The 26,008-nt window shown below is 43.4% G+C and overlaps 11 non-coding genes across 11 annotated transcripts; 5 read left to right on the forward strand and 6 right to left on the reverse strand.

Moving 5' to 3' along the window:
- Positions 1 to 3,372: 3,372 nt before the first annotated feature.
- On the reverse strand, positions 3,373 to 3,443 carry trnag-gcc (transfer RNA glycine (anticodon GCC)). Its single transcript has one exon. It is a non-coding gene; the product is annotated as a tRNA-Gly (tRNA).
- A 1,567-nt stretch (positions 3,444 to 5,010) lies between these two features.
- Positions 5,011 to 5,084, reverse strand: trnai-aau (transfer RNA isoleucine (anticodon AAU)). Its single transcript has one exon. It is a non-coding gene; the product is annotated as a tRNA-Ile (tRNA).
- A 4,253-nt stretch (positions 5,085 to 9,337) lies between these two features.
- trnas-gcu (transfer RNA serine (anticodon GCU)) lies at positions 9,338 to 9,419 on the reverse strand. The gene has a single exon. It is a non-coding gene; the product is annotated as a tRNA-Ser (tRNA).
- A 4,099-nt stretch (positions 9,420 to 13,518) lies between these two features.
- trnar-ccu (transfer RNA arginine (anticodon CCU)) lies at positions 13,519 to 13,591 on the forward strand. The gene has a single exon. It is a non-coding gene; the product is annotated as a tRNA-Arg (tRNA).
- A 3,827-nt stretch (positions 13,592 to 17,418) lies between these two features.
- trnan-guu (transfer RNA asparagine (anticodon GUU)) lies at positions 17,419 to 17,492 on the reverse strand. Its single transcript has one exon. It is a non-coding gene; the product is annotated as a tRNA-Asn (tRNA).
- A 1,191-nt stretch (positions 17,493 to 18,683) lies between these two features.
- On the forward strand, positions 18,684 to 18,756 carry trnaq-uug (transfer RNA glutamine (anticodon UUG)). Its single transcript has one exon. It is a non-coding gene; the product is annotated as a tRNA-Gln (tRNA).
- A 1,556-nt stretch (positions 18,757 to 20,312) lies between these two features.
- Positions 20,313 to 20,394, reverse strand: trnas-uga (transfer RNA serine (anticodon UGA)). The gene has a single exon. It is a non-coding gene; the product is annotated as a tRNA-Ser (tRNA).
- A 1,546-nt stretch (positions 20,395 to 21,940) lies between these two features.
- On the reverse strand, positions 21,941 to 22,014 carry trnan-guu (transfer RNA asparagine (anticodon GUU)). Its single transcript has one exon. It is a non-coding gene; the product is annotated as a tRNA-Asn (tRNA).
- A 946-nt stretch (positions 22,015 to 22,960) lies between these two features.
- On the forward strand, positions 22,961 to 23,077 carry LOC138234142 (U5 spliceosomal RNA). Its single transcript, XR_011187838.1, has one exon. It is a non-coding gene; the product is annotated as a U5 spliceosomal RNA (small nuclear RNA).
- Positions 23,078 to 23,304: 227 nt separating this feature from the next.
- LOC138234108 (U4 spliceosomal RNA) lies at positions 23,305 to 23,446 on the forward strand. Its single transcript, XR_011187803.1, has one exon. It is a non-coding gene; the product is annotated as a U4 spliceosomal RNA (small nuclear RNA).
- Positions 23,447 to 24,616: 1,170 nt separating this feature from the next.
- LOC138234132 (U4 spliceosomal RNA) lies at positions 24,617 to 24,758 on the forward strand. Its single transcript, XR_011187828.1, has one exon. It is a non-coding gene; the product is annotated as a U4 spliceosomal RNA (small nuclear RNA).
- The last annotated feature ends 1,250 nt before the right edge of the window (positions 24,759 to 26,008 follow it).

A 26,008-nucleotide genomic window follows, 5' to 3' on the forward strand; every position in this document is an offset into this window, starting at 1 on the left:
AGTGGTTGTAAGACTGCTAGAGTCCTTGGGCCTTTTTGTACATGGGAAGCCTGAAGACACATTGGCAAGGTGAGATATTTTTAATCTGTAAGGCTTCTGTAGTTTCTTTTTGAAATCATTGTTACAACATATTATGTAAAAGCATGTTGAAAAGAATCTACCTGCATTCCAGCGGCCCTGAGCAAGAGGCCGCTGTCCAGGAGGAAGAGATGCCAGAGGCTGCTCTAGAAACTGAAACAGAAGCGGATAAGGAAGGGGAAGATGTGAGCTCTGAAGAACTCTATCAGCAGTAAGACTTTTTATTTTTCAGATGTATCTATTTTTTACTAAAATTCTAATTTGTCTTATAGGTATAAAATGTTTAAACCGGTGTTTTATATCCTTACAGGCCCTGAGTAGTTAAAAAGTATCAGCAGGCCGGAAGAGAGTGGCCCAAGCTTTACTCTATAGAAAGCACTCCCTGGATGCTCCTCTCCTGATTGGATTCAAACAGTACCTTACCAAGGATCTGGGAGTGGCAAATTATTCTCAGGAGGTATTTATTTTTTAAAGGCATTTAAAATTAAGTAATGGTATCTTCATTGTAAATGTTTTTATTTCTTAGCTTAAAATTCACCCATGTGAAATGATGTCAGCCATAAACATCATGACTCTATATTTCCTACCTGAATCTATTCTACTTAAATTATTACATTATACACAATTTGAGTTCATTTTAAAAAGTAAAAGGTAATGAAAGGAATGCATTTTCATAAGAAAGATAATACCGATATGCATGTGATAATCTTCCTTATATCATGTAGTGCATCATTTGGACACTTTGTGGGCTTCAAATACAAAGAAAATCATGTTCTATGGTACAAGATAAATACAAAACTTAAGCTTTTATTTTAATTAGATTTCTTTATAAAGCATAAGCAATCATTTATTACATCGCTTCTTGAATTAAATCTTTTAACAAGAGGTAAGACTTCTGTTACATTTAAACCCATGTTTAGCTGTGTTTTTTAGATTTAACTGAACCAATTTCTGTGTGTGATAATGTCCTTGAATTCTGACAACATCACACTAAATTACATGATATAAAACAGCTAATGTTTCTAGAGATAAAGTTTCTGAGATGCTTCTAATTACTTTTTATTACCAGGGACCGTTTAATTCACCTTGTACAGTACTGTAAGACCAAGATGCTTTTTTTAAAAGTTATTTAACATTTTATAGAACTTTGTCTACTATGGCAACATGATGTGCTTGGTGAAACTTGGAAAAATACTGCTTGGCCACTTATCTTAAGATAAAGATAGGATAAAAGTTTATCTTTTGCACCTACCTGACCCCCAGGGAAGGCCAATGCTTTCTAAGTTGATGGTTCCCTACAGTAGACTGTACTTTAATTTCAAAGGTAATGTATATTGACCCAAATCAGTTTTGGAATCCAATCTACTGACGAGATGGAGCACATCCTTTTTTCAGGATTTTAGCATCATACGTTTGGTATATTTAGTCCCTAATGCTGAAAGAAATGATCATAGAACATTTGGACACTTTGTGGGCTTGAAATACAAAGCAAATCATGTTCTATGGTACAAGATAAATACAAAACTTAAGCTTTTATTTTAATTAGATTTGTTTATAAAGCATAAGCAATCATTTATTACATTAATATATGTGAAAATAACATTTTAGCATCATACGTTTAGTATATTTAGTCCCTAATGCTGAAAGAAATGATCATAGAACATGACATCTAACCTTACCTGCGGTGTTTTTAATCCCTATTGCTCAATGCACAGTGAAAGCATTCCATACATGTGTCTGACAATGAGGAATGGGCCCCTGAGACAGTCATTTGCCTGTTTCACAAATGATCGTATTTTACTAGAGGTTCTGTTTGGGATTCAGATGTGCATTCGGACAGCAATCCCTTTCAAGAAATGATACGTTCTGGATGAGGTCAAAGGTGCTGGAACACTGTATCTAGGATGTGTTTGCAGAGACTGTGTGTCTCCTGCTTCAACGCAGTGATAAACAGATGTGCTCCTTTAATTTATTGGTACATGCCCAGGGCAGTAAGCAGTCTGAGGATTTATTTCCAGATGGCATAGAGCAGTGAAGCAGTGAAGTAGTGCAAAACACTGGATCATTATATTATTAGAATCTATTCTACTTAAATTATTACATTATACTCAATTTGAGTTCATTTTAAAAAGTAAAAGGTAATGAAAGGAATGCATTTTCATAAGAAAGATAATACCGATATGCATGTGATAATCTTCCTTATATCATGTAGTGCCTCATTTGGACACTTTGTGGGCTTGAAATACAAAGAAAATCATGTTCTATGGTACAAGATAAATACAAAACTTAAGCTTTTATTTTAATTAGATTTGTTTATAAAGCATAAGCAATCATTTATTACATTAATATATGTGAAAATAACATTTTAGCATCATATGTTTAGTATATTTAGTCCCTAATGCCGAAAGAAATGATCATTTGTTTAACATGCACGGGTCTGTCTCAAAGGATGCAGTACTCCTGAAGGGCCTCAAACCCTACATTTCGGATGCCTAGCTGTATCCCTCACATGTGGCACCTCAGAATGACTTCTAACCTTACCTGTGGTGTATTCAGTCCCTATTGCTCAATGCACGGTGTACATACTGCATACATGTGTCTTGAGAATGAGGAATGGGCCCCTGAGACAGTCATTTGCCTGTTTCATAAACAGGGACCTGGACCTAGACCTGGCCCGTACAGGGCTCAAACCCGCGACCTTGGCGTTATTAGCACCACGCTCTAACCAACTGAGCTAACCGGCCTCATGACAGTGCTCCTCTCTGTGCTGCAAAAAATCAAACTCAGGGAATTTCTTTTGTCCTCCTTTGAATAGAAAGCCGTGTAATCAGTGTACGGGCTTTCTCGTGCAGTTTCATGGTTCTTGTAACCCAAATCCTACACTGGCCTGAAGTGCCCCCCCATTTCACAGCATTTTTCAGCTGATTTAAAATGTACCTAAAGGAGAAGCATTATTGAAGACCATCAATTACCAAGAGCTTTTGTCAAAGGTTTTGGTGGTCATTTTGAATGACCACAGAGCGCTGTGACCTCGGTTTTATCCAAAAAGACAGCGCCCTTTTACAACACAGCATCTCCGTCACTATACTGGGGCATTGGGACCCGCACAGACCTCAGGGTGAGCGCCCCCCCGCCGGCACCATTAACACCGCTTCCAGCTGGAAGCTTTGTTTTTCCCTGTAGCTCACCCTCATCCGGATTCTGACCTGGCTCACACCTGCTTAGCTTCAGTGGGTTTTCAGTTGCGAGTTGCAAGGGGATGCAAGTGATGGAGCTGCTCGCTGCAAAAGCCACTGCATTGGCCGGGAATCGAACCCGAGCCTCCCGCGTGGCAGGCGAGAATTCTACCACTGAACCACCAATGCTCAATGCCTGTCCCTTCAAAAAAGACGCTTTTTTGGTGCTCTGTGCAAAACGCGTCGACATCTGCTTCCAGCTGCAAAATGCCATTTGCGGACGCTGAAGAACTTATTTCCAAGGCAGCGGGTACAAGCGATTGGGCGTTTTAAAACCACCAGGAACAGCAAAGAGGCACGCTTCTTTGCTTGTGCCGAAACACACCGACTGAAGGCGGACAACGTAGTCGGCAAGATTGGAACCTGTGCGGGGAGACCCCAATGGATTTCTAGTCCATCGCCTTAACCACTCAGCCACGACTACAGCAAGCCCCACCGCCGCTGCGTTCTTGCTACAATCTTACCTGGATCGCGAGGCGCCAGCGGAAGCCTATTTCAAAGTCGTTCTCCGTTTCAAAAAAACATTTCCAAAATACAAGCCTTGCAGACAGACACGCCTCAGAGGACTTAAGGGTGGCTTCATGTCGGAATGATAAAGTCTCCCCGTCCGGACATGAAAATGCCACTTTGTTACACACAAAAAAAGAATCAACAACAGAGAAATGCCCACAAGCATTTGAAAAGCCGCACCACGTCGCACTTGAAATAGCTCTTACATTAGTGGTAGACACAGGAATCGCCTTTTTATTTACGCTCTTACCAACGCGATGGAAAGCAAAACAAAGCAAAGCAGAGCAAAACAAAACGAACAAACGAAAACCCTCACGTCCCGCACTTGCATATAACGCCGTTACGTGCCCAAGCGGTATTGTACGTCATCCTAGCACTGCACCCCGGGGCGTAAGGTATATGGGAACGAGCACACGCCACGAATCGTCTCGAATCACTCCCTACAGCTGTAAGGCGCCTTGAAGCCTGCACCCCCAACATTCTTCTTTGCGCATCTGTGAAAGGTAAACTCTTGAGCAAACTCTGAACCAGCTCTAAGGAAACTAATCCGATTAGACGTTACTTTGACTCATCTTTTTACTCTCAGTGCTGGATTGCTCAAACTCCTGCTAGGGTTAGGGTTAGCATTCACACGCTACTTAGACACTTTGTTTACGCTCAGTGCTGGATTTTGGGAACTTCAGGACGAGTGGGAATTTTCTCCTATCTGTCAATTCTGTTTTGTTTTGGAGACTCTTGGCTGCCTATATTGTACAGTGCAGCGTGAAGGAAACATTTTCCAAAACTGTGTCAGCTCAAAAGTTGTAAGAAAACCTCTCCAGCTGCTTTACCTCTCTTCATTTTTGTCATTTAATGTGACAATCGATGTATAACTGGAGCCTCACATATGCAAATGGTGAGGCTCCAGTTCGACACCACTTTACAGTATATGACAAAAGCATGGCAGACTGTGCCGGACCAGCTGGTAACTTCCGCTTATTTTGACCATATTAAACATTGGAAATCTTCCCACTTGCATTTGTGACACTTGATTTTGGCTCCACCTAAGACACTCTTAAATCTTCAAACACTTTTCTCTTCTCCCGCAACACTCTTGTCTGTCGGCACTGTGTGGCAGCGTTGCAGGACAACCCATCTCACCACGGAAAGGAACCTAACAGCTTTGGTAAGAGAGGAGAAAAGGACATGGCCCGTACGGGGCTCGAACCCGCGACCTTGGCGTTATTAGCACCACGCTCTAACCAACTGAGCTAACCGGCCTAATGACAGTGCCCCTCTCTGTGCTGCAAAAAATCGAACTCAGGGAATTTCTTTTGTCCTCCTTTGAATAGAAAGCCGTGTAATTCAGTGTACGGGCTTTCTCATGCAGTTTCATGGTTTCACAGCATTATTCAGCTGATTTTAAATGTACCTAAAGGAGAAACATTATTGAAGACCATCAATTACCAAGAGCTTTTGTCAAAGGTTTTGGTGGTCATTTTTAATGACCACAGAGCACTATGACCTCGGTTTTACATCTCATCCAAAAGACAGCGCCCTTTTACAACAGAGCTTCTCCGTCACTATATTGGGAGATTGGGACCCGCACAGACCTCAGGGTGAGCGCCTCCCCGCTGGCCCCATTAACACCACTTCCAGCTGGAAGCTTTGTTTTTCCCTGTAGCTCACCCTCATCCAGGTACTGACCTGGCTCACACCTGCTTAGCTTCAGTGGGTTTTCAGTTGCGAGTTGCAAAAGTTGGGATGCAAGTGATGGAGCCGTTCGCTGCAAAAGCCACTGGCCAGGAATCGAAACCAAGCCTCCTGCGTGGCAGGCGAGAGTTCTAACAATGAACCACCAATGCTCAATGCCTGTACCTTCAAAAAAGACGCTTTTTTGGTGCTGTGTGCAAAAAGCGTCGACATCTACTTCCAGCTGCAAAATGCCATCCGCGGACGCTGTGAATTTATTTATTTAGACACCGCTCAGAATCCCCTGTAAGATTCTCCTTCAATTCCGTTTTGCAGTGCTTTAGCTCTTTCAAAAGGCTTCGCTTTGCTAGTCACAATCCAAGGCTTGTGACAGCATTTGAAAACACTTGCCACTGCGTTGGCCAGGAATCAAATCCGGGTCAACTGCTTGGAAGGTAGCTATGCTCACCACTATACCACCAACACATGCCCGGGGGAGCCCTCCAGGACACCACCAGAGAATGCTCACGATTTCAGAAGCTGTCTCCGGGACGTGCTGATTCCACACATCCTGAATAAATCATGTTATTGTTAGTTGCTGTAGCTAGACGTTCAAATGAGTTTCATGGCCAGATGGACTGTTTCCTCAAGTGGTATAGTATTGCAGTAAGACAGCACGATGCCTGCAAGACTATGTCACGCTAAACGCCACAGATTGTGTTTGTCCGTTCGTGTCAGTCGTCCTGCAGCCACGGGAAGTGGGACACAAACATGCTGCAATGCTTTCAAGACATTAGGATTTGTTTGTGCAACATCCGAGAAGAGTACTTGTGGCTTGAATGTGACTGAGCAAGGTGTTTAAAGACAGAGACTGAAAACTGTTAAAGGATGAGTCAAAGTAACGTCTAATCGGATTAGTTTCCTTAGAGCTGGTTCAGAGTTTGCTCAAGAGTTTACCTTTCACAGATGCGCAAAGAAGAATGTTGGGGGTGCACGCTTCAAGGCGCCTTACAGCTGTAGGGAGTGATTTCAGACGATTCGTGGCGTGTGCTCATTCCCATATACCGTACGCCCCGGGGTGCAGTGCTAGGATGACGTACAATACCGCTTGGGCACGTAACGGCGTTATATGCAAGTGCGGGACGTGAGGGTTTTGCGTTTGTTCGTTTTGTTTTGCTCTGCTTTGCTTTGTTTTGCTTTCCATCGCGTTGGTAAGAGCGTAAATAAAAAGGCGATTCCTGTGTCGACCACTAATGTAAGAGCTATTTCAAGTGCGCCGTGGTGCGGCTTTTCAAATGCTTAACAGGATGATTTTGCATGCACGCGTGCTTTCATGCAGTCGTGTGTGCAACCATGTCTGCTTACGTGCAAACGGGCGTGGTTTCATGTATGCAAAAAACTTTCCTGGGCTCTTCTGAAGCACATAAAATTATTTGGAGATATACATTTGTCTTATTTTCCTCTTAGGCTCTAGAATTGATAACTTTTTTTTCATTTTTGGCATTTTTCATCATTTTCCAGAAAGTGGTTGCAAGCCCAATATCATGCGAAGAAACTTCAGGATTCGGGGATCAGTCAATGGATTTTCTTCAAAGTTGGATTTTTGCACTCTGTGGACCAAGAGATGTTGTTCTATAATGTTTTTTTTTTTCAAATTTAAAAATATCATTTTTTCATGGAGCTTTGAATGGGATGGATTCACCCTCCTTTAGCCAGGACAGAGCTCCAGGAGCCTGGGTAGGATTCTAGCTTTCTCCCCTTGCAGGCACCTGGCACAGAAGACAATATTTTTTTCCTTAAAATCTTTTTTTTTGTGTTCCTTGTTGTTCCAAACTTAATTTTAATCACTTTTAATTAGAGATTTTATCAAAAATAGTGCAATAAATGACTAATTTCACAAAAATTAATGTAATATAAAACGGATGTTTTCAACTTTATTGTAGTGTTTTAGAAACTAATATGTCTTCAAAAATGGTTGTTTTTCACTCCTATGAATGAAAACTGTTGTTATATGATGTTTTTTTTTTCAAATTTTAAATGATCATTTTTTCATGGAGCTTTGAAGGGGATGGATTCACCCTCCTTTAGCCAGGACAGAGCTCCAGGAGCCTGGGTAGGATTCTAGCTTTCTCCCCTTGCAGGCACCTGGCACAGAAGACATCATTTTTTTCCTTAAAATCTTTTTTTTTGTGTTCCTTGTTGCTCCAAACTTAATTCTATTCACTTTTAATTAGAGATTATATTAAAAATAGTGCAAGAAATGACTAATTTCACTAAAAATACTAAAAGTAATATAAAACTGATGTTTTTAACTTTATTGTAGTGTTTTAGAAACTAAAATGTCTTCAAAAATGGTTATTTTTCACTCCTAGGAATGAAAGCTGTTGTTATATGATGTTTATTTTCAAATTTTGAAAAAGCAAAGAATTCTAGCTTTCTCCCCTTGCAGGCATCGGACACAGAGAACCTCATGGTTTTCCTAAAAATCATTTTTTATGTTCCCTGGTGTTCCAAACTTAGTTTTAATCAATTTTAATTTGTTATGTTACAAACAGGGTAATAAAGTCTTAATTGGACTATAACTAATGTCATATTGTCTGCTACAAAACTGATATTTTCAGCTCTATTGTAGAGATTCTAGAATCAACTAATAAAGAATTGAAATAAAAAAAGGGCATAAGAAGACATTACCAACAACGACCACATGATGGAGATATTGTCTAGACATTACCAACAACGACCACAAGATGGAGATATTGTCTAGACATTACCAACAACGACCACAAGATGGAGATATTTTCCAAAGAGGCAAGAGGGGCAAAGCTGCGATAAGGTAAAATCATTTTTTGAAAGAGATTGTTGTCAGAATGCACATCCGTATCCCAAACAGAATCTCTAGTAAAATATGATCATTTGTGAAACAGGCAAATGAGTGTCAGCTACAATATGATTGCTACATATCTGCATTTGTTGGTATTTAAGGAGTAAGAGTGCAGGTTTAAACCTGCGATCCAGTGTGTTGAAGAATTTCACAACACTACCTCTAGCACATATGGAAATAAATCCTCATAATGATTATTGCCCTGGGCATGTACCAAAAAATCAGTGAGCATATATATATATATATCACTGGGTTGAAGCTAGAAACACAGAATAACTGCAAACACATCCTAAATACAGTGTTCCAGCACCTTTGACCTCATCCAGAACGTATCATTTCTTGAAAGGGATTGCTGTCCGAATGCACATCTGAATCCCAAACAGAATCTCTAGTAAAATACGATCATTTGTGAAACAGGCAAATGACTGTCTCAGGGGCCCATTTCTCATTGTCAGACACATGTATGCAATGCTTTCACTGTGCATTGAGCAATAGGGATCAAAAACACCGCAGGTAAGGTTAGAAGTCATGTTCTATGATCATTTCTTTCAGCATTAGAGACTAAATATACTAAACGTATGATGCTAAAATGTTATTTTTACATATATTAATGTAATAAATGATTGCTTATGCTTTATAAACAAATCTAATTATAATAAAAGCTTAAGTTTTGTATTTATCTTGTACCATAGAACATGATTTTCTTTGTATTTCAAGCCCACAAAGTGTCCAAATGATGCACCTTTGACCTCATCCAGAACGTATCATTTCTTGAAAGGGATTGCTGTCCGAATGCACATCTGAATCCCAAACAGAATCTCTAGTAAAATACGATCATTTGTGAAACAGGCAAATGACTGTCTCAGGGGCCCATTTCTCATTGTCAGACACATGTATGCAATGCTTTCACTGTGCATTGAGCAATAGGGATCAAAAACAGAATGGAAACAGACATGGAAACCAACAAGGATGGGATTTGAACCCATGCGTGCAAAGCACAATGGATTAGCAATCCATCGCCTTAACCACTCGGCCACCTCGTTAACAAAACTGGGCTGTCCCAACTGGGTTGGCGCGCTCCAGATGATCTTTTTCTTTTTTTTCCCTCGTACTCGAGGGTCATTTTCCTGTTCCACATGCGATTTCAACATTTTCCTTGGGAGATGTCAAGCCAGCAAGCCACTGCTGTGGTTCAGTGGCCAGCGTGGAGTTCAGTGGCCCTGTTGTACACAGAAAGCACATTGAGCTCCTTGGACATGAAAAGTTCCAGATAAAAGCCATTTGTCATCCTTTCTCTTGGTGTCGATGTTGCTATTGTATGTAAAGGTGGCAACTTGCTCAGCGAGCAGGCAGAGCACACACCGAATGCAGATGTGTCTGAGTGGTGTGTCCAAGTGGCTGCAAAAGGACAGCACTCCCGGGGCGCTGTGGCTTAGTTGGTTAAAGCGCCTGTCTAGTAAACAGGAGGCCCTGGGTCTGAATCCCAGTGGATAACCGCCTACGGCTAGACTTAATTAAATGCAAGTATTCATTTCCTGTCTTTAACACGACTTGTTTTTCTTAAAATGGATGCAACTTGCAAAACATGAAATACAAACCTTGCTAATCAGCGCTAGCAGCTGGCAAAAAAAAAGAAGTCAGCAATGTTTTTTTTCTTTAACCTTAACCCTGCTAATGGAGAAGAGTTAAACGACCGAGTCTATGCAGCTTAAACGGTGCGCACGTCGGGATCTTAGCTGAAAGGGTGGTAAATCACGCTCACCCCAGTCCTTAATCTTTTAAAGAGGATACAAAATTGAACCTAGTCGCCACATCACATACATCCTGTTCAATGATAAAAAGGTAACATCTATCCTCGCTCCAGAGTAAATCTCACGTTGAGGGCATATTTTTTTTCACTTTACCGTGAATCGGGCTCGGCTGCACAGAGGAGAGAGCAGAGCAATGAGGTCATGGGGACAGGGGAGTCACACGCTGGCTGTTTGAACACGCGGAAGATCACTGAGGGATCCACAGTATATGGACCCTCCGTGCGCAATCAGTCCGCACTCCGGACTCTGAATCCTGCCATCCGAGTTAAGATCTCGGCAGAACCTGAAGCGCAGTTCCTTCTTAAAACGTAATCTGGTGAGCATTTCTAGAATCGTACTTGTATAGATGCAGCCTTTAATGTGTTGCTAGGTTAAAATTGATGACTTCTTGTATTTCAGTAGGCAACTGCCCTCTTGATTTCAGATTGAATTTCTTTATTACAGGGGCGCTTTTATGATGACAGAGTCATGTTCAGGTACTTTGCTTGATGGAGGAAGCTCATTTCGGACTCTGTGATCTGCTCACCTGGAAAGGTCTGCTGTACTACTACAAGAGAGAAGTAGAGTCTGGAAGAAGGGACAATTTTATGATGCTTTGGAAGGTAGTTTTTTTTTTCTTTGAAATCGAAATGAATCAGAATATCAGAGCAAAAGACAAACTCTTGGTTTGGTTTAAAGAGATATGGTTTTAAAACAGACAAAATGTAGAAAACAGGTGTTTCTCACTTCTGGAAAAGAATGGACCGGGGTATTTTACTAGTTGCAGTGCTGAGCTCACCGGGTTGCAGTCCTGCAGTGTTGCACCAGGGTCAGTGGTGCAATGGATAACACGTTTGACTACGGATCAGGAGATTGTAGGTTCGACTTCTGCCTGCCTCGGGTCGTTTTTAAACGCATCGGGCTACTCCCTAAGTAGCCTGTGCTACTTACTGTATTGTAATCGTACCCAGTAAGAGATTTCCTTCATGTAAATGAACTGCACTTGACAGCTTTAGAAAAACACCTGGGCTCAGTACGGTGCTGAGAGCTAATCGTTGCTGTTGTTCTAATTAGCACGCACTGCATCGGCTATGAACCCGAACTTTTCAATTATTCCGATCAGTAAGTCAACACGTAGTCCACATGAAAGGTAGAAATATTCTCTTGTCTGTCTCTTGTTTGTATAGAACTGAATGTCCCTGACAATGTACTGTTAGTTTTAATTGAAGAACGGCATTTGTGTTCAAATATACCAGACAAGTTTACGTAACTGCTCATGCGACACTCAGTTGTAATTAGTCAAGAAATAAAGTCGAACAACAGCTGCGGGTTTGATTCTGAACGTATGAAATTGCAGCGTCTTTTACTTCCATTGACAAATGATAGAGATTCGAAGAGAGATCCTTCAGACCAGCAAGCAAACCCACGGCTATTTCGGTTTTCTATCTAGGCAACGTTGGTGTCTGCAATAGCATACATGAAAGCGTGATGCAATTTCTGTGGCTACATTTGTTGCACGTCATGCACAGTAAGAGTGTTTCTAACACCAAATAAAAAGTCAACAATTAGCGATCACGCCTTCTCAGTTAACCCACTGAAACCCTTGCTGTTAACAGTTCTTTAATGCGTGCTTTACGAGCACCTACATATCGTGTCGGTTCTTTCAGCTTTATTCATTAGGTTTTCAAAGGCATAAGTAGAGCACCAGAGGTGCGAACGCAGAACGTATGGTAATCTGAAGAATTGCTTTCCATGGCAGCGGGTCCAAGCGATTTAACGTTTTTATAGTACCGGGAAAGGAGAAGCGGCACTTTGCCTTTGCCGCGCAGGCACAAGGCGACGTGCGGCAGACGCAGGAGTCGGCAAGTTCCGAACCTGCGCGGGGAGTCCCTAACGCATTTCGAATCCGTCGCCTTAACCACTCGGCCATGACAAAAGCGAGCTCGCTGCCGCCGCATTCCTCCTAAAATCTAACACGGAGTGCGAGGTGGCTGCGGAAACCTTTTTAAAGTCGCTCTCCGTTAAAAAAAAAAAAAACCTTTCACAAGATTCGTGCCGGCAGACAGACACGCCTCAGGGTTTAAGGCTGGCTTCACGTTCAAATGATAAAGTCCCCCAGTCCGGATGTCAAAATGCAACTTTGGCAGACAGAAAAAACAGCAACAAACCACAAATGTGGAAAAGGATTTTACAAGCTGCACCACACTGCACTTTCAAAAGCATTTACATTCGTGTTAGACGCAGGAATTGCCTTTGATTTGCGCGCTTACGAACGCCATGGAAAACGAAACAAAACTAAAGCCCTCAGCTCCTGCACTTGATTATAATGCCGTTACGTGTCGAAGCAGGAATTTACGTCATCCTACCACTGCAACACGGGGAATAGAGGGAAATGAGCACAATCTACGAATTGTCTCTAAACAGTCCCTACAGTTGTAAGACGCCTGGAAGCGTGCACCCCCATCATTAATCTTTGCGCATCTGTGCAAGGTAAACTCTGGAGCAGTCTCTGAAACGGCTCAAAGGAAACACGTGATTGATTCCATGTGCATCTGGGGTTCATTTCTTATTTACATTTAATTCAAGGGAAAGGCTTGGGTCAGTTTCAGACGGCCTCCAACAGCGAGATTCAAGCGCCCCACCTTCAGCCCAATCTGCGCCGCCAGAACGCCAACGGCTCCTCTGGTCTCTGGGGTGCGGTTGTGACCCTGTAACCTAAAGTGTTGGTGGCAGACAAATGGAGACTAACAGGTGATGTCCTAGGACATGACTACATTGTGACACTCGGTGGGGATGGTGACCATTGCTTGGAAAAGAGTGCGAGGCCCCTTTAGAAAAACATTTTGTTAACAGGCATTCTGCCTCAGCCTAAACACCTATAGCTTGCAAAGCGCATGCTATTAGACAGGCACCTCTGAAAGACCTTAAGAGTCTCTTAAACTAGTGATAGTAAGGTGTTCCCAATGGGCGATGTTTGGCTTTCAAATCATCTGTCTGTGGAAGCGCCGAGATGCAGCTGTTTAAGGCTTAGAAGCAGCTGACTGTTTCACTAGCTAGCTGATTACTGTCAGTCAGGGAGCTCAGAGGTGAAAAGCCTGTCTGAGAGACAATTCGCCGTTGTTCAGTTCAATATGTTCCGTACCAGCTCGGCGCACCTGAGATCATCTTGGTAGCCGTGTAGCTCAGATGAGTGAGAGCGTGTCTGTGTGTACCACCGTGATTGGATGCCGGTCCTTCTCAGGTCACAGTAAACCTTCTGCTGCCTAACTTTCCTAATTTTGGGGATCCCTTTGTAAAAGCAAAGGAAAAAAAAAACTGGCTCTTCATCAGCATGATCGACCCAACCCAGTGTGCCCCAGTGGCCTAATGGATAAGGCACTGGCCTCCTAAGCCAGGGTTTGTGGGTTTGAGTCCCATCTGGGGTGCTCCTGTCCCATTTTGAGCGTACAAATGTCCTTGTGATTTGCAAAGCTGCAACCCCACCTTACTCAGTGAGCGTCTCTGCTTTTCTCTCACATACAGTTGGGAGAAAAACTTTTGTAAACAGCCCTTCGGAATGATGTGGATTTCTGCATGAATGGCTCCTAACATGTGATCTTATCTTTATCTAAGTCATAATAATTAATAAAGAGAGTCTGATTTAACAAACAACACATGCCCAACATTTGACATTGCTGTTTCTTTATTGACCAAATGGTTTAAAAAATCAAGGTCATTGATGGAAAAAGTACGTGAACCCTTATATTAAGGAGCTAGTGGAACCTCCTTTATGACAAAAACCTCAACCCCCACTTTCTGTAGCGGCTGGTCAGACCTGAGCAGCGGTTAGGAGGTATTTTGGCCTATTCCTCTATGAAAAACTGTTTCAGTTCATGTATATTTTTGGGATGTCTTGCACTGAACGGCCTGCTTCAGATCACGCCACAGCACTTCAATGGGATTGGGGTCAGGACTCTTACTTGGCCATCCCAAAATACGGAATTTCTTTTGTTTCAGCCACTCTGTTGTTGATGTACTCCTTTGTTTTTGTCATGCTGCATGACCCAGCGTCTTTCGAGTTTTAGATCACAGGCAGACACCCTGACATTCTGCTGTAGATTTTCCTGATACATCTTGGAATTCATCGGTCCCTCGATGATTGCAAGCCGTACAGCCTCCGCCATCCTTCCCAGGTGGGATGAGGTTTTGGAGTTGGTATGCAGTGTTTTGTTATCTCCAAACATAACGCTGTGCACATTTACCAACAAGTTCAACTTTTGTCACGTCTGTCCACAGAACATTGTTCCAGGAGTTGCTGTGGAACATCCATGTGGTCTTTAGCAAACTTGAGAGGGGCAGTGGTGGTTTTTTTTGGGGGGAGAGCAGTGGTTTCCTCCATGGTGACCTCGCATGATCACCACTCCTGTTCAGATTTCTTCTTATGGTGGACTCATGAACACAGACGTAAGACAAAGTCAACCACCTGTTCGCTAGATCCCATCCCCACTCAGCTAGTCAAAGATTCCCTCGAAGGACTGGCAGGACCTATAATTAGTATGATGAATGCATCGCTTGCGTCAGGCGTTGTACCTGATCAATTTAAGGTAGCGGTTGTTAGACCACTCCTTAAGAAGTCAAATTTGGATCCACAAGTTCTTAACAACTACAGGCCTGTCTCAAAGGTCCCATTTCAATCTAAAAGTCTTGGGAGAATAGTTGTTGCCCAACGTCAATCGTATCTGGATTCAAATAATATACTTGAGAAATTTCAGTCTGGTTTCTGAAACTGCATTAACAAGAGTCGTAAATGATATTCTCTTAGCTACTGATGCGGGGAATGCAACAGTGCTTGTGCTTCTAGATCTTAGAGCTGCCTTTGACATGGTTGACCTCTCTGTTTTGTTACACAGGCTTGAGTTTGAGGTTGGCTTATCTGGAACCGTCCTTCAGTGGTTTACTTCACATTTTACTCATCGTTTTCATTATGTTCAAATATCTAATAATTGTACTGCTTCATCAATGTCACCAGTTCAATTTGGGGTACCAGAAGATCAGTGCTGAGACCAATATTGCTCTCTCTCTCAACATGCTGCTGCTAGGTAGGATAATATGAAAAAATAATATGAACTTTCATTCATATGCTGATGACACTCAAATAAACATTTTGTTTACACCAAACGACAACTCTTCTATTATCAGTTTAGTTAAATGCATTAAGGAAGGAAATACTTGGATGTGTGAAAACTTTTTGTTACTCAACTCTGAGAAAAATGAGGATCTGTTGATCGGAGGCAACAATACTGATAGGACTACTATAACTTCAGCACTTAACTCAGAGGATTTAAACATTTGCCTCAAAGAGACAGCACGTAACCTAGGCGGCATATTAAACACAAGGCTCTTAACAACTTGCATTGTTAAGTGCCTTGGGACAACCTTGTTGTGAAAGGCGCTATATAGAAATACATTGATTTGAATTGAATTCACAATGTAAAATGTTGTGTGTGTTGTTTGTTAAACAAGACTGTCTTTATTTATCAAAAAATAAAAGGAATTTGCTAGGAATGCAAACGTTAGGTTGCGCTTCTTCATGCTGCATCGTCGGCATGAGTGGAGCTTTTTAAACGTCTGTACTTACTGTGCCCCATAAGAAATCGTTTGTCCCCGTTCAAAAGAGATTGTGCGATGTCCTGCAGTGTTCGCAAAGCAAACCTTTGACAGTTTGAAAAGAGGAATTTATTCTGCTTCCTGTGCGTGCAGTAATTACAAAGTTGAACGTCTTTACACGATTTGCTGCAGTTTTCAGTGGGCGGGCTTTGTCAGATGGCTTGGAAAAACGCACTGTGTTTCAGCTCGGGAAACATCATGAGAAGTGTCCTGCATGTTTTCTTTGTATAGCTGTCTTTTATCGCATACAGAATTCATTCGAAATCATTGATTTCTCCAATTAACAAGGGTCCCTTAAAAGATTAGTCAAAGTAACGTCTAATCGGATTAGTTTCCTTAGAGCTGGTTCAGAGTTTGCTCAAGAGTTTACCTTTCACAGATGCGCAAAGAAGAATGTTGGGGGTGCATGCTTCAAGGTGCCTTATAGCTGTAGGGAGTGATTCGAGACGATTCGTGGCGTGTGCTCGTTCCCATATACCGTACGCCCCGGGGTGCAGTGCTAGGATGACGTAAAATACCGCTTGGGCACGTAACGGCGTTATATGCAAGTGCGGGACTTGAGGGTTTTCGTTTGTTCATTTTGTTTTGCTCTGCTTTGCTTTGTTTCGTGGTCAAGAGGCGTAAGGTAAGTCGTAATCCAGGGAGAACACTGGTGGCAAACAGTCCGAGGTGAGAGGCGAGGTCCAAAGTCGAAAAGGCAGAAACGCCAGGTAGAGCTCTCAAGGAGTAGACTCAATACCAGCGGGAAGCAGGTAAAGATGGTAAAAATAGCACTGCGTACCGCACGGTGGAGTGTGTGCAGGTGGGTTAACTTGTGTGGCGGCGTTTGTTAATAATCACCCGCTGCTGGTGCTGTTTAGATTGCTTAAGAGTTGGTCTTAACTGCCTGGCGGTCATGACAAGCTCCTCTTTAAGCTGTGGTTTAGTTTTGCATTCATGTGTTTCTAGAGCAGTTATTTATGGGGGTGGGTGGGTCTTTCACAGAGGCTCAGGACAAATCCCCCGCCTGAAAGTCTAATGTGTGCGTTCAGAGAGTCACAGGTCAAGAGCCAGGCAGGAGGACAATGGACAGAAGAGCCAACGAACTAAAAATAAAAGAACAGATATGAAAAAGCCACCATCTTTTTCTTTTTGACATTTTCCGACTTTCACGCAAGCCAGGACAAAGTTGCTTGTAGCTACTTGTGGATTCAAATACTCTATCGAGTGCTTTGATGAGTTTTTGCAATTTGATTGTCGTCCTGTCAGCCTGTTTCTGTTTTTTTTTTCAATCTAGGGATGGAAAGTATGAGGGAAATGATGGAGCAATCAATAACCGCTCCGGAAAAATGGCAGAAAGAAATGGTCCGTCACTAAGGACATTTGTGAAGCAGAGGACTGACATCACCACAAAGGCGACACATTCTGCTGATGGTTTTGGTGAATAATGATTGAGGCGCGTTAAGAGAAAGGTAGCTGTGTCAGCATGCGTAGGCTGCAAAGGATCAAGCAAAGGTTTACTCCATGCTGAAAAGAGAAGAAAAGAAGCACAACGTTTCGACTGTGGAGCCTTCTGCGCCATCTTCTTTAGCGGTGATGATGTTTACATTGGAAAAACAGAGACATGCGTCCCTGGGTGGGCTTGAACCACCAACCTTTCGGTTAACAGCCGAACGCGCTAACCGATTGCGCCACAGAGACTGACAGCCGCTTGTGCTCCCTACATTTGCAGGTTTATGGTCAAAGAAAATAATCACTTGCGCTTCTTGCAGCCGGCAATCTTTTTCCACTGACAACCAAGAAATGGATTTCATCTTTCACAAGCTGTATGGATTTCTTCAAAAACAAGTTATTCCAGAAAGGAAATGAATTCTTGCATTAAACTGAACCAAGCTGTACATGTTTGTCTGAAATGAGACATTCGGCACAACAAGACACGGAGAGAGGCACCGCTGGTATTCAGACCCAGGATCGCCTGCTTACCAGGCAGGCACTTTAAGCCACTAGGGAACAGCGCCAGCGGAGCACCGCGCTTTTACAGACACTTGGACACATCTGCATTCGGTGTGCACTTAACCTGCTCTCTGAGCCCGTTGCCTCCGTCCCATTTAATAGCAGAACTGACGCCAAGAGAAATGATGAGAAATGGCATTTATCTGGCACTTCTCATGTCCAAGGAGCTCAATGCCCTTGACACCTCCCCAAGGCGACAGAGCTGTGCATTCTTTGGCGACAACATTTTTTCTTTTGTTTTATTTCTATAGTTATTGATAGAATAAAAACGATATGTCATGTACTGTAAGGGAAATGTCTCTTTTCATGGGGAAAGCTAGCACCAGCAAATGTTGTGTTTAGAAGAAGTGATTTAACATGACACGTGACCTAATTTACCGGAGCAAAAGCTCACCCAGCAAGCCCTGCTTTACTTCTACAGGAGAGAAGTACTGTAGAGTCTGCAAGATGTTCAGCTGGGTACCTACGTCAGCATGCCTCGGCTGCAAAGGAACAAGTAATAGGTTTATTGCATGCTGAAAAGAGAAAAACGGAAACAGCGTTTCGACTGTGGGGTCTTCTCACACCTGAAGAAGCCTCACACCTGTAAAAGGCTCCATGGTTTTCTTTCTTCTCTTTTCAACATGGAATACACCTATTGTCTGCAAGATGTGACAATTTCATGGTGTTTTGGAAGAAAACCTTTTTTCTTTGAATTCAAAATCAATCGGAATTTCAGCACGACACATCAACACTTTTTCTGTTTTAAGGAGATGATATTTTAAACCTGATAAAAATAGTAGGAAACACAAGTTTCTTGCTGTGAAAATTTAGATGGGGAAGTGTACTACTAGTAGCAGTGTAGAGCTCTCTGTGGTGGAGTGCAAGCACGTGTTCTATGGGCCAGTGGCGTAATGGATAACGCTTCTGACTTTGGATCAGAAGATTGTAAGTTCGAGTCCTGCCTGGCTCGTGAGGCTTTTAAACCTCTCAGGTTCCTCGGTAACAGGTTGCCGTCATGTATATGAACTATAGAAAAGCATTTGCCACAACCCGTAAATTAGCACGCAAGTGCGGGCTGGTGAACACAGAACTGTATGGAGATCATCTCCAGCTCCGAGCTCAATTGCAATGAAAAAACATGCAGAAAAGAACTGGAGAGCAGATGAATTTGTGCTCAGTAGGGTGGGGAGGACTCAGCATTGCTATTGTTCTAATTGGCATGAACTGCAGGGGATCTGAATCAGAACATGTCAGATAGTTCGATCATTGCGTCAATATGTAGGCCACGTTAATACAGAATTATTACTTTGTCTGTCTCGTCTTTGTATATAGCTGAATGTCCCTGACAATTTCATGTTAGTTTTTAAGAACGACATTGGTGCTAATATATACATATATAGCATATAAGGAACACGTAAATGTTTAGTCCATGCTGAAAAGATAAGAAAACCGCCACAACGTTTCATCTTGGAATAAATCTTTACTTGTTGTTTTGCAGCCTACCCATTCTGACCTAACTCCTCCCTTGAAATTCCCTAACAGATAAGGGTACGTAACGGCTCATGCGATGCTCAGTTGCAATTTGTCCCAAAACAAACAAGAACAGCAGCTGAGGGTTTGAGTTTGAACATGCACTGTATTAAAGCAGCTTTTATTTCCATTGATAAATGCTAGATATTCCTACAGAGATTCTCCAGGTGAGTAAGCGATTCCTGTTTCTGTTTCTATTTCTGTTTCATATATATACATTATATATATATATGTTACATGTGTCTCTGCAATAGTATAAATGTGTTATACACTATCAGGGGCTGCTTTTTTGTGCACCTCATCTACAACAAGGGTTTTTTTTTCATTTATGTTTGTGGACCTTCACCATTTGAGGAAGTGAGTTAGATAAGAAAGTTACAGGTATGGTGAGCAATGACTGACAAAGGCACGTACTGCGTATTCCTTACAGAAGTGTAAGCAATTTGTTCTAAAAAACACCGGCTAAAGTCCAACATCGTTAGCAATCTTATTACTTAAACAGAATTAACATCAATAAACTGTAAGGTGCTGGTACATGCGAGTAGATTTGATCTTCTATTAAACAAAAATGCAATTACAGCTCTAAAAAGGTCAACCTAGACTTCTGTAACAGATCTGTTCAGGTCATCGCTGTTTCTCTGACCTTGTGAGTCTTTGGAATTTTAAAAGTGTATTTTGCTTGCCTTTCATGTGGTCTGTGTACAAGTCACTGTGGCGTATGCGGTCCTACACAGCCTTGCTATAGACGTGACGAGCCTCCGCTATGTTGCAATGGAGAACAGGTTCAGTACGGAGCTGCCGAGAAAATTCAGCTGGAAAGCTCGTTGCAGAAAAGCATTGTTATCTGTGTCCAGCGGCAAAGCGTCCTTCGTGGGTGCTGAAGAATCGATTTCACAGGCTGCGGGTCCAGGCGATTTAGAGTGTTAAAGGTCCCAGCGAAAACGAAACGGCGCTGGTCCTTTTACACGCACGCACGCAACCAAATGCAAAGGACGCCGTAGTCGGCAGGATTTGAACCTGCGCGGGGAGACCCCAACAGATTTCAAGTCCGTCACCTTAACCACTCGGCCACGAGTACAGCGAGCGCCGCGGCCGCTGCCTTCTTGCTACAATGGAACAGGGAGTGCGAGGCGGCGGCAGCAGCGGAGGCAACTTTTTTCAAGTTCGCTCTCCGTTTAAGAAACCTTTTACGCCATACGTGCAAGCACACACACACACACACACACACCTCAGAGGACTTAAGGGTGGCTTCAAGTTGGAATGATAAAGTCTCCCCGTTCGGACATGAAAACAGAACATTCTTAGACAGAAAGCAATCAACAACGGAGACATGTGGACGACGATTTTAGTCACTGCACTTTGAATAGCATTTTTACTCCAGTTACAGGAGATGCACCAATGGCCCTTGACCTACGCTCTTACCAATGCCTTGAACATTCAAACAAAACAGCCCTCAAGTCCTGCGGTTTAATATAACGCTGTTACGTGTCGAGGCAGTATTTGACTCTGTCCTACCGTTGAGACACGGGGCGTATATGGAAACGAACACATGCTACGGATCGTCTCTAATCGGTCCCTACAGTTGGAAGGCTCCTTGAAGCGTGCACCCCCATCATTCATCTTTGCGCATCTGTGAAAGGTAGACTCTTGAGCAATGTTTGAGCCAGCTCTAAGGCAACTAGTGCTATTGGACAGACACCTCTGGAAGATCCTAAGAGTCTCTTAACACCACTTCCAGCAGCAAGCTTAATTGTTCGCTGGAGGTCTCCCACCCAGGTACTGACCAGGCAAAGAATCACCAGTACATTGAATGAGGAAGTTAATCCTGAAATCCAATTACATATCTCAAGGTAAGACAAATCCATAAGAACATGTCTTAGTATTACTTCGTTTACATTAGTATGGCACTGAGTTGGAGCTCCTCTTTAAGCTGTGGTTTAGGTTTGCATTCATGTGTTTCTAGAGCAGTTATTTATGGGGGTGGGTGGGTCTTTCACAGAGGCTCAGGACAAATCCCCCGCCTGAAAGTCTAATGTGTGCGTTCAGACAGTCACAGGTCAAGAGCCAGGCAGGAGGACAATGGACAGAAGAGCCAACGAACTAAAAATAAAAGAACAGATATGAAAAAGCCACCATCTTTTTCTTTTTGACATTTTCCGACTTTCATGCAAGCCAGGACAAAGTTGCTCGTAGCTACTTGTGGATTCAAATACTCTATCGAGTGCTTTGATGAGTTTTTGCAATTTGATTGTCGTCCTGTCAGCCTGTTTCTGTTTTTTTTTTTTTCAATCTAGGGATGGAAAGTATGAGGGAAATGATGGAGCAATCAATAACCGCTCCGGAAAAATGGCAGAAAGAAATGGTCCGTCACTAAGGACATTTGTGAAGCAGAGGAGTGACATCACCACAAAGGCGACACATTCTGCTGATGGTTTTGGTGAATAATGATTGAGGCGCGTTAAGAGAAAGGTAGCTGTGTCAGCATGCGTAGGCTGCAAAGGATCAAGCAAAGGTTTACTCCATGCTGAAAAGAGAAGAAAAGAAGCACAACGTTTCGACTGTGGAGCCTTCTGCGCCATCTTCTTTAGCGGTGATGATGTTTACATTGGAAAAACTGAGACATGCGTCCCTGGGTGGGCTTGAACCACCAACCTTTCGGTTAACAGCCGAACGCGCTAACCGATTGCGCCACAGAGACTGACGGCCGCTTGTGCTCCCTACATTTGCAGGTTTATGGTCAAAGAAAACAATCACTTGCGCTTCTTGCAGCCGGCAATCTTTTTCCACTGACAACCAAGAAATGGATTTCATCTTTCACAAGCTGTATGGATTTTGAAATGTATGGACGATGCCAGGTGTCCCACAACACCACAGCGCCGACACACCTTTGGTTGTCCCACATAAAAAACATAGCCATTGCAGGCGCCCAGCCGGATTGTAGAGGGCAGGTGCCTTAAGCCTCCATTTACATTGTCCGGTAGCAAGCGAACCTCGAATTTCCTTGCTCCTGTTTTTATACCGTCAACATCTCTAACCTCAGTTCCATGGTGGACGGTGCAGTACTGCTTAAGCCAGGTGTGAATGTCCTCCGTCTTTGCCAGTTCCGAGAACATAACAACATGCACCGTTTTCCTCTCTCTCTGTGTCAGAGGCTGCAAGTTGATCTTCTCAAGGGCAGGAACTTTCCCTCTTTTTGCCTCAAACACATCCACACATTGTTCAAACAGAGAATAGGTAGCAAAAACAACCTCAAATGCTTTCTGACCTGGGAGAGCGAAGATGAAATCCAAGTGCCGAGGTTCAAAGCCACGTTCCTTCTGTAACACTTTTCTGCTGAACTGCATACGATCCATGAAGAGGTCATCCAAAAGCTCAAAACGTACAGCATTCTTGCGGGATCCAAAGGTTGCCATCTCAAACTGCAAAACAAACACTGCTTCCACAAAACAAGAAAACAATCCAACTACTCTAACTACAGGCTGATCAAGGTATCTCCCCTGCCAGGTAAGCCGAGAGCCGCAGGCGATGAGCCCAGAGCTGAACGGGCCCCACTGGCTCGTTTGTAAGGCCAGGTGCATTGCCAACCACGACCGGCAGGGCAGAGGCCTTGAAGGCGGCCTGGGCTCCTGCAGCTGTCCAGCCACGCACTCTGGTTTCTCTTCATCTCGTACAAATCTTTTGCCTTTTACTAAAGATTTCCATGGAGAGGAACATGAATGAGTTCCATACAATTTTTGTGCTTCCCTGCCTTCGGGTGGGGCGCAGCTGGGCTGGTCAAAGAGAGAAACTAAAACCGCTCACAATCGCTCTTATTACGGCGACTGTGGCCGTCTGCTCTGCGAGTCCTCGGTCTCCGCCTCTCTGATTGGCGCTCTTTTCTTTGGGGGGCGGGAATATGCTGTGAAATATGAAGCGTTACAGCAACGACATGCCATGAGACGATTGATAACGATTTCCATAGGATCCCCGCGGTTGCCTGGCAACCGTCAGCTTTGCGCAGTGGCAGTATCGTAGCCTGTGAGGTTTAGCCGAGGCGCGATTATTGCTAGTTGAAAACTTTTCCCAATACCCCGCTTCCGCCGGTTTGCAATACAATCGGCGAAAGCAATTTTTGACAGTCTCGTCAGAGACTGAGCAAGGTGTTTAAAGACAGATTTTGTCATGGTAACATCATGGTAGAAAGAAACAAGCTTGTTACGTCTCAACAGAAACGCTCTTTAGCTCTTTCAGCGTTATGCAGAGAACAGCGTCTGTCGAGATCACTTTTGAGTCAGCGCGAAACGCCGTGTGCTGTCAGTTTGATTTCATATTGCTCGTAGCGGCGCCCGGCTTTTGTCTGTCAAACGTTAGGTTGCGCTTCTTCATGCTGCATCGTCGGCATGAGTGGAGCTTTTTAAACGTCTGTACTTACTGCGCCCCATAAGAAATCGTTTGTCCCCGTTCAAAAGAGATTGTGCGATGCCCTGCAGCGTTCGCAAAGCAAACCTTTGACAGTTTGAAAAGAGGAATTTATTCTGCTTCCTGTGCGTGCAGTAGTTACAAAGTTGAACGTCTTTACACGATCTGCTGCAGTTTTCAGTGGGCGGGCTTTGTCAGATGGCTTGGAAAAACGCACTGTGTTTCGGCTCGGGAAACATCATGAGCAGTGTCCTGCATGTTTTCTGTGTATAGCTGTCTTTTAACGCATACAGAATTCATTCGAAATCATTGTAAGATTCTCCCTCAGTTCCGTTGTGCAGTGCTTTACCTCTTTCAAAAGGCTTCACTTTCCTAGTCACATTCCAAGGCTCATCGAACCCGGGCTGTTTCCTCCAGCGGTATAGTATTGCAGTGAGACAGCACGATGCCTGCAAGACTATGTCACACTAAACGCCACAGATTGTGTTTGTCCGTTCGTGTCAGTCGTCCTGCAGCCACGGGAAGTGGGACACAAACATGCTGCAATGCTTTCAGGACGTTAGGATTTGTTTGTGCAACATCCGAGAAGAGTACTTGTGGCTTGAATGTGAACTGTACGTGCCCGCCCCCTTTCCTCTGTAGTGCATGAGTTCCTCCCGGCATGCCCTTCGTCATTGTTCTGTCATCTTGTATTTAAAGGGTTGTATTTCTGCTGCTGAAAATAAGCAACGGTTTTCTCACAACGCCCTTTGTTCCCGACGGAGCCCTTGTCTGTCATGAAATTCTTCAAAACCTCAAGCTAGAAGAAGAAGACGACAAATATGAAGCGTTACAGCAACGACATGCCATGAGACGATTGATAACGATTTCCATAGGATCCCCGCGGTTGCCTGGCAACCGTCAGATTTGTGCATTGGCAGTATCGTAGCCTGTGAGGTTTAGCCGAGGCGCGATTATTGCTAGTTGAAAACTTTTCCCAATACCCCGCTTCCGCCGGTTTGCAATACAATCGGTGAAAGCAATTTTTGACAGTCTCGTCAGAGCGTGACATAGTGTTGCAGGCATCGTGCTGTCTAACTGCAATACTATACCGCTGGAGGAAACAGCCCGGGTTCAATGAGCCTTGGAATGTGACTAGGAAAGTGAAGCCTTTTGAAAGAGGTAATGTCGACGCTTTTTTAACAGAGCACCAAAAAAGCGTCTTTTTTAAGGCCTGGGTACTGAGCATTGGTGGTTCAGTGGTAGAATTCTCACTTCCCACGTGGGAGGCTCTGGTTCGATTCCCAGCCAAAGCAGTGGCTTTTGCAGTGAGCGGCTCCATCACTTGCATCCCCTTGCAACTCGCAACTGAAAACCCACTGAAGCAAAGCATTTGTTAGCCAGGTCAGTACCCGGATGAGGGTGAGCTACAGGGAAAAACAAAGTTTCCAGCTGGAAGCGGTGTTAATGGTGCCGGTGGGGGGGTGCTCACCCTGAGGTCTGTGTGGGTCCCAATGCCCCAGCATAGTGACGGAGACGCTGTGTTGTAAAAGGGCGCTGTCTCTTGGATGAGATGTAAAACCGAGGTCACAGCGCTCTGTGGTCATTAAAAATGACCACCAAAACCTTTGACAAAAGCTCTTGGTAATTGATGGTCTTCAATAATGCTTCTCCTTTAGGTACATTTTAAATCAGCTGAAAAATGCTGTGAAATGGGGGGTCACTTCACGCCAGTGTAGGATTTGGGTTACAAGAAACATGAAACTGCACGAGAAAGCCCGTACACTGAATTACACGGCTTTCTATTCAAAGGAGGGCAAAAGAAATTCCCTGAGTTCGATTTTTTACAGCACAGAGAGGATTGCTGTCGTGAGGCTGGTTAGCTCAGTTGGTTAGAGCGTGGTGCTAATACCGCCAAGGTCGTGGGTTCGATCTCCATACAGGCCAGGTCGTTTTCTCCTCTCTTACAAAAGCTGTTAGGTTCCTTTCCGTGGTGAGATGGGTTGTCATGCAACGCTGCCACATAGTGCCGACAGACAATTAAATGACAAAAATGAAGAGAGTTAAAGCAGCTGGAAAGGTTTTCTTACAACTTTTGAGCTGACACAGTTTTGGAAAATGTTTTCTTCACGCTGCACTGTACCACATAGGCAGCCAAGAGTCTCCAAAACAAAACAGAATTGACAGTCATATAATGTCCATTAACCCCGGTTTTAAACAGACTCATGTCTGCCATCATAAGAATATGAGTCCAATATTTTAGAATATAGTCAGAATGTCTTCTAACCTTACCTGTGGTGTCTTTAATCCCTATT

The sequence above is a fragment of the Lepisosteus oculatus genome, unplaced genomic scaffold (genome assembly GCF_040954835.1).
Source record: "Lepisosteus oculatus isolate fLepOcu1 unplaced genomic scaffold, fLepOcu1.hap2 HAP2_SCAFFOLD_74, whole genome shotgun sequence".
Taxonomy (NCBI): domain Eukaryota; kingdom Metazoa; phylum Chordata; class Actinopteri; order Semionotiformes; family Lepisosteidae; genus Lepisosteus; species Lepisosteus oculatus.